The sequence below is a fragment of the Myotis yumanensis genome, unplaced genomic scaffold (assembly GCF_028538775.1).
Source record: "Myotis yumanensis isolate MYYU_CA2020_CCGP unplaced genomic scaffold, mMyoYum1.0.hap1 SCAF_16, whole genome shotgun sequence".
Lineage (NCBI taxonomy): Eukaryota > Metazoa > Chordata > Mammalia > Chiroptera > Vespertilionidae > Myotis > Myotis yumanensis.
The window spans coordinates 8669840-8678234 of NW_027223767.1; positions in this window are offsets into that span (position 1 = coordinate 8669840).

Below are 8395 nucleotides of genomic sequence, written 5' to 3' on the forward strand. Positions count from 1 at the left end.
AAGCCGTAACATGATTTAAAGGGACCAAAAGTGCAAGTTAGTAAGTAAAAGAAATGAGTCCAACTATTTGACATTCTGTAACAGGTAAAACTATGGAAGTTATAAAATTATCAGTGGTTGTCAAGGGTGTGAGAGGAGGGGAAAGATGAATCAGCAGAGTACAGGAACATTTTAAGGTAGTAAAAGTATTCTATGTGATACTACAATGGATACATGTCATTTGTCCAAAAGCATACAACACCAAGAGGGAACCCTATTGTAAACTATGGACTCTGGGTGATAATGATATATCAGCACAGGTTCATCAATTGTAACAAGTGTACCGCTCTGTTGGAGGATGTCGACAGTGGGAAAGACTGCATATGTGGGGGCAGGGACTATGTCAGAACTCTCTGTACTTTCCACTCAATTTTACTGTGAACTTAAAACTACTATTTTATTTTTTAAAAGCCTCCTAGAGCAAACTTGAGGCCAGTCTCATATGTCAATGGGAAATAGTGGCAAGTTGAGCATTTAGCTTTCTCTAGTTTACAATGTTATGGAGGTAAATTGTAGCTGTAATGTATTGTAGTTCCTCCCAACACTTCTCGAATCTGGCTCTGGGGGCCTAGTTCTAAACTATTGCAATGCTTTGATTTGTGCAGAATGTTTGAATTTCCTTTCCTTGTTATTCTGCATAAGAGAGGCTTCGTCATCGATTTGATGATGGGCCATCATTACACTGACATTGAGGACACGAGAAGCCAGATGGCGGGTTACCAAAAGAACATTGCCAAGGGCTCAGTACAAACTTCTTAATACTTATAACGTATAAAATGCAACACGTTAAATGAGATTAATTTTAAATGCTATATTTTCATTGGGTTTTAGAATTAAATATTGAATCTTTGATGAATTAAGTCTAAGTGATAAATCAAATCTCATAATAGTGAGATATGGGGGAGTTGATGAATAGTACACTCTGAAATATTTTTTAAGCAAAAAAACAAAAGAGAACACAACATACTGAAAAGCAAATATCATGCTGCAATTGATTTGAAACAACCTTGAAAAAATTCAGAAGCTTAAGGTTTTAATATTAGATTTTATACATTATGCATTTCAGATTTTAAGCAAAACAAAGCTCAGAAGTGAAAAAGAGAAATTGCAGTCTTTAAAGTCTGCTTGAACTTAGGAAAGACTCTTGCAAAGGTTTTCTTTCTTCTCAACTTAACTGTGAATAAGTTCATTGTAACCAGATCGTCACAGGAAGCTTTGTTCTTTCACTAATTACATATCCTTGATCATGAAAATGTGTGGTTATCATATGGCCCTTGACTCATTATATAAAGGCTTCCTCATTTCCTCATCTCTGGGGCTCTGAGTCATTGTAAATCACTTGAGCTGGTGTTTTGGGTGATACTCTTTTAATGTTCATTGGATGCTTAAATAACGTCACAATCTTTCAACAATAAAGATTTTTAAATAAATAAATAAATAAATAAATAAATAAATAAATAAATAAATAAAAAGTCACAAGGCCATACACATTTATTGCTAGGTTTATTTTTAAAACTAGGATAACTAACACATATACTGTTCTCAGAATTTTACATGCACTAACTTAATTTCATTGTGATCTTATGAAGTATGTACAACTGGCATCTACAGTTTATAGATGTGGAAACTGAGGCATGAAGAGGTTCATTCAGTAACTTGCCCGAGACAACATACTAGTTAACTTGGAACTTGGGTAGTTAGGCTCTTAATCACTCCTACCCACTACATGATACTGCTTCTTACATAATGTATCTTCTTGCTGTTTCAAAGGTGATTATTTTCTTCATTGTGAAGTTGTTTTGAGTTTTAAATGAGTTCATCTATTTAAAGCACTTAAAAGAACTTTGGCACATAGGAAGCCCTTCAGAAATGGGGGGTGGAGGTGGGGCAGAAGTCCATGGGGGAGAAAGGGGACTTATGTAATACCTTCAACAATAAAGATTTTTAAGTTTTTTTAAAAAGAAATGCTACTCATTAATGTCATCATTATTATCAACATTTGTATATCTTCTAAAAACCTATCATATGTATAAAGGAAAGCCTTGACTTAGATATGTCCAAGTTCTCTTATCTACAATAATAAAAGCATAACATGCTAATTAGACTAGACTTCCTTCTGGGCGTCCTTCCTTCTGGACAAAGTCACGGCGGGCGGGGGCCGAGGCAGAGACAGCCAGTGTGGCAGCAGGGGCCAAGGCCCTTGCACGAATTTCATGCATCAGGCCTCTAGTTACTTCTAATAATAACAATAATGCTTAATATTTTTATTCTATTTGTGTTTTCCAGGTACACAGTTTTCAAATAGAAGTTTTACTTCCTTCTTTCTAAATGTCTCCTCATTATTTTAATTTCCTGTATAATTGTATTGACTGGAGTTTCTGGAGCAATAAAGGGAGTAATAGTGAGGATCTTATTTTTGTTCCTGACCTCAAACTCCACAAAAATGGACATATTCTACAAATTTTCCAATGAGCTTTTGGTTGGATTTTAGGGTGTGTATGTGTGTGTGTGTGTGTGTGTGTCTCTAAAATAACGGTAAGGAAGTATTCCTCTACTGTTAAATTACTAAAGAGTTTTCATTAAAAATATATGTTGACCTAATCAAATATATCTTAGGCATCAATTTTCATAATATGCTTTTTTCCACTTTGACCAGTTAAAAGGCTTATTCAATGCAATTAATTTTCTAAAATGAAAAGATCTTTATTTTCCTAGAATAAAATGTACTTGGTTGAGATGTGGTATTTTATGAAATTATTGCTAAGTTTTATTTGTTAACACATTATTAGAATTTTTGCTTCAATATAATTGACGAGAGGCCCGGTGCACGAACTTCATGCACTCGGTAGGGGGGAATCCCTCAGCCCAGCCTGTGCCCTATTGCAGTCTGGGAGCCCTCAGAGGATGTCCGACTGCCGGCTTAGGTCCACTCCCTGCCACCGCCGCTGCACTCGCCAGCCATGAGCCCGGCTTCTGGCTGAGCAGCACTCCCCTATGGGAGCACATTGGCCACCAAGGGGCAGCTCCTGCGTTGAGTGTCTGCCCCTGGGTGGTCAGTGCACATCATAGCAACTGGTCATTCTGCCGGTTGATCAATTTGCATATTAGCCTTTTATTATATAGGATGTTCTCTAGGGTTTTGGTGTGTGTGTGTGTGTGTGTGTGTGTGTGTGTGTGTGTTTGAGTGTTATGATGACTTTAAAAAGAGAAATTTAAAACTAATTTTTTCTTTGTTCTCTATGTTCTATTCTCTATGTTCTAAAACAATAATAGCATTGGATCTTTCTACTTATTGAAAGTTACAGGGAATTTTCTTGTGAAACCATCTGAGTTTGACGCAAATTTTTAATTTTGAAATTTTTTTATTCTTCTATGATTATTGGCTCGATTTGAGTTTTCTTTCTTTTCTGGGGTCAATTTTGGTCATTTATATTTTCCTAGAGAAAAAATTATTTCTTTTTATTTCAGGTTTTTAAATTTTTCCTGAAGTTTTAAAATGTATCCTCTTATGTTTTATTAACATTGTCTTTACCCATGTTTGTTTCACTTGTCTCATTTCTAAATTTACCTGTTTGAGCTTTTTCCCATTTTTCTTAATTAATGTAGATTTATCTGTTTAATTTTTAACTGCCTGCCACAGATTGTATCAGACCCAGTTTTCAACGCCATAATTCAAATGCCTAATTTATTTATTTTCATGATATATTTAAGACTGTGAATGTTTCTCTCAAAGATAGTATTCTCTTCCCATAATTTTTATTTTTTTAAGAAAATGCATAATTCTGATATACATGTATAATCAAAATTTTCTCATTAACCCAAAAGTTGTTTAAGAGTTTTTCATTTTTCTTTTTCTTTTTATTACCAAGTACTTGGAATTTTTGTTTGCTTGACTCTAGTTTTGCTATTTTATGCTTTATTGCAATGTAGGTAAAGAGAATGAGGTCTGTATTATTTCTACTTATTAGAATTTGTTGAGTTTTTTTAATGTGTTAATATATCATCATGGCACTTGGAAATAAAGTCTGTTTTCTGTTTTACCAGATCTGGAGTTTGTTCTACATTTATTCAGTTTCCCTTGTTACATTAGTCAGAGTGACTATAACTTCCTTCTTTCTGTCTGAAGCTGAAGGGCTGCAAACGTTGCATGTTGCTGTGTTTCTCTGCTCCTTTCCCTTCCAGTCGTTGCCCTGTGTATGTGGATCCAGCGGAAATGGGATTTATGAAAGTTTTTATCAAGTATCACTCTTTTTGTTATTTTACCATTTTTAGTTTACATTCAATTTTACTTTTAATGCTTCCTTGCTTTAAAAAAAATAGTATCTTTTGCTTTGTTGTCTGTTTCTTCTTTTTCTCTAAAGTATTCTTCCTTTTTGATAATTTGTAAGGTTACATTCGTTTTCACCCCAGTTCCTATGGTAGTTATAACTTTGAATAATAAATATATTTTCAGTGCGTTTAAATGGTGAAGGTCATTCTTCTCACCCTTCCACTCAAGGTCATATTCTCCAAAGGCCCGGCACGTGGAGATGACAGTCTGCTCCCATCATGCTGGAATTGGGGCTAGCCTAGTAATTTTGGATATGTATTCTTTAGAAACCTAACCCCTAGAAGCAGGCAAACAATCCTATTGGGTGTTAAGAAAGAAAAAAAATATCATATTTTAAGGCTGGTGAGACCATTTGCGGAGGTGAACTTATCAAAAGACAATAGATTGATTTCCAACAAGACACCTTCCTTATAGATTGTCAAAGCAATCCTGATTATGGGACATTACAGTGGGCATTTTGGCTGCTTCCTTAAAGTCTTTCCTACGCTCTTGGCAATAATCTTAATTTTCATTTGTAAACTCATTTAACAGCACAGCTCTGGTAAGGGAAATTTGTCCCCACTCCTAGTTCCAGGAATAGGCACCTAAATTGGTCAGCACCAACGGTCATTTTCATTATAGGAAATAGCACACAAAACCCAATTCATGCCAACAAGACACAAGGACGGCTTTTTCTGAGAGCTTCTTGGAAAAAGAAACTTGTTTTATTTTCTCTCTTTTTGAAAGAACTTAACAGAATGCCATTCTCTCTAGATCCTTAGATTTGGATAATGAAGAAAGCCCATTATCCCAGATATTGCTGGCAGGCATTTTGTAGCCATGCCTGGAATTCTCGCCCCTTCCCTCCCCAACACTTCCCCTTAGCATGAAGCTGCTATCAAGGAACAAAGGCAAAAGAGGAAAAGACAGGGTCCTGGAGAGCATAGCTGATTCCCTGAGTCAAACCAGCAACACTGTTCAGTGTCTGGTCCTGCAGTTAATGTGAATCAGTGTCTCATTTACTGTTGAAGTCAGTTTGCACTTGTGATTGTCTGCAGCCACTGCATCTTAAGACAATGGTTTACACTTGTGCTGCCTGAGGAACCACACCGGTCATGAGATGTGACTTCCCTCCCACTCTAACATGAACTCTTAATTTATTAACTTTAAAATAGAGCATTTACTAACTTCTTACTAAGATAAGGAAATTAGTTCACTTACCATTTCTCACATCTTCATTGCTCCTCCTCCCAATTTTTGCCAGAGTAGCTGAAAATTTTAACATGTATATGCATATGCATGTTAAAATTATATATAATTATACATATAGTATGTTTTGTACATAGTATGTTTTATTTCAAGGTTAGTGATAGTTATAATTTTTTTCTGAAACCTAATTCTCACTCCCCGACCCCTCCCTTAGATCTCTTGTTGAATTAAGTGGGTGGTTATGTAAGTGCTTTTGTAGTCCAGCTTTATGTTCTCTATTTCCTTTTTCTTTTTTAGATTTAGCATTCAAATGGCTAAATTTCCTCATAAAACAGTTGTTCACATAGGACTCACGTTAAAGTTGCCAGATTTAGGAAAAAAATACAAAGCTCCAGTGAAATTTGAATTTTAGATAAACAATGAATAATTTTTTAGTATGAATATGTTCCATGCAATAACTGGGATGCACTTATCTATATACTAGAGGCCCATTGCATGAAGAGATTCATGCAATAGGCCTTCCTTCCCCTGGCTGCCGGCACCAGTTTTCCCCCGGCACCCAGGACCCAGGCCTTTGGTCCGGCCACAGTGGAGAAGCCAAGCCTCTTCAGTCTTCAGTCTTCGGTATTCAGTCTTCAGTCTTCAGTCTTCACTCCAGCTGGAGCCTTCGGTCTTCACTCCGCGCCTGCATATGCAAATTAACCACCATCTTTGTTGGGTTAATTTGCATAGTTGCTCTGATTGGCTGGTGGGCATAGAGGAGTGACACCAATTTGCATGTTTCTCTTTTATTAGTGTAGATATAAAAGGCTAATATGCAAAGTGTCCCCTCAGGAGTTCTACTGGTAGACTGGGAGTTTGATCGCTCGCTATGACGTGTGCTGACCACCAGGGGGCGGCACGGAGCAAAGGAAGGCCCCAGCTAGCAGCCAGAAGGAAGGTCCCGGCCAGCAGCCGGAAGGCCCCAATCAGCCCTGATCGCTGGCCAGGCCTAGGGACCCTACCCATGCACAAATTTTGGCACCGGGCCTCTAGTCTTATAATATTATTCATTGATTATCTGAAATGCAAATTTCACTGAGCATCCTATATTTCATCTGGAAACCTTACCATGTGTGAATTGTATTCTCTGAGTCTGTCACTATGTGGACATGCAAGAATATTGCCTTTTATACCTAATGACAACTTAGCTGGGCCTAAAAATTCCTGAGCCACCTTTTCATTCTTTTTATTTAGAACACTACAGATGTGGTTCCACTATCTCCTAATAGCAAATATTTTTATGAAGATTATGAAACTGTACAAGTTTTACCTTTTATTTTTCCTTTCATAAAGTGACTACTTCTTCTGGCTGGAGAGTTATGGAATTCTTTATCCTTGAAGCTCAGAAAATTATTAAGCTATGTTTCATTAGTAATTGTTCATTTTATTTTTTTTTCCTTAGAACATAGTATGTCCGTTCCCTTGCAGATTTAATTCTTTTACTTCCATTTTTTCTCCTGTATCTATGAATATTTTCCCACTACAGTTTTATATTCTTCATATGTCAAATCATCATTATCTATTTTACATATTTATTATCGAGTGTACAATTTTCATCTCTGCTTTTTTCTTTATATTTCGTGTCATTCTCTACTTCAAGTCTTTTCTTCATCTTGTAGATTCAATTTCAGCTATATCCATTTTTTTCTAGTTGTGAGGTATTTACTATTATTTTCTAGTGACCTCCTTTTTTCTGATCCCTCTGTTTTCTTAATCTTACAGTTTCTCCTTTCATATTATCTTGTTTTATTGCATTGTTTATCCCTTGCTTCTTAAGTTTCTTGTCTACTTAAATCCTTTGAAAGAAAATAATTTGTTGCAGAATTTTTGGAGGGTTAGGGAATTGATGTCATGACTTGATTCTAGTGTGGTGCATTTCTCTGTTTCTAGAGAACTTTCCAAGATTATGGATGTAAGACTATATTCACTCTTTCATTTGAATACTACTGGTGTATATTTTCTATTTCAAAAACTTATATTTTGTTCTTTTTGTTGGATTGGGAGAGGAAAGTTAGCAAATACTGTTTCTGAGCAGTTACTTTTTTCTGGCAGTTACTAGAATTTATTTAAATTAAGCCCCTTAAATTTAAATTATCTACCTCTTTCGATCATTGTCTATAAGTAGATGAATTCTTAGAAACGAATTCACTCAGAGTAAATCGGTAATGAATATATGGTAAAGAATTAAATGGTGAAGGAATAGTTTCATAGAGAAAGAATTGCTGCGGAAATCAAGGACACATTGAGAAAGCTAAAGTAGAAGCTGCCAAAGAAATTCACCATGGGCAGATTAGTGATAGAGAAGAGTAGTAATAAAGAAAGCAAAAATGATAATGAGAAAACTTTGCTGGATTCAGAGGTGATGTTCAACTTAATGCTTCACTTATTCCAACACTGTGTAACCTTGGGAAAGTCCCTTAATATCTCTGAGCCTCAGTTTTCTCATCTGTGGAATGGGGATAATATAAAGGCCGACATTGTGGCCTTTTTTAAAGGGTCAAATGAGATAATATATGGAAAGAGTTTAACATAGTGCCTGACACATAGAGAGAAGAGATGTCAGCTAATTATTATCCTTATTCTGTCTTTGAAAAGACAAAAGGAAGAGACAAATGTTGCAAATTGTGACATCCCTATTCTTTTATCCTGAAGTGTTTGTTGCTCAGGTTCTCCATGTGTACAGAGTTATTGTGTCAACCAGATTTTAGGCTTGTAGCTAAACCCTCTATTTTTATTTATTTATTCATTCATTCATTCATTTCCTCACCTGAGAATATGTGTCCATTGATTTTCGAG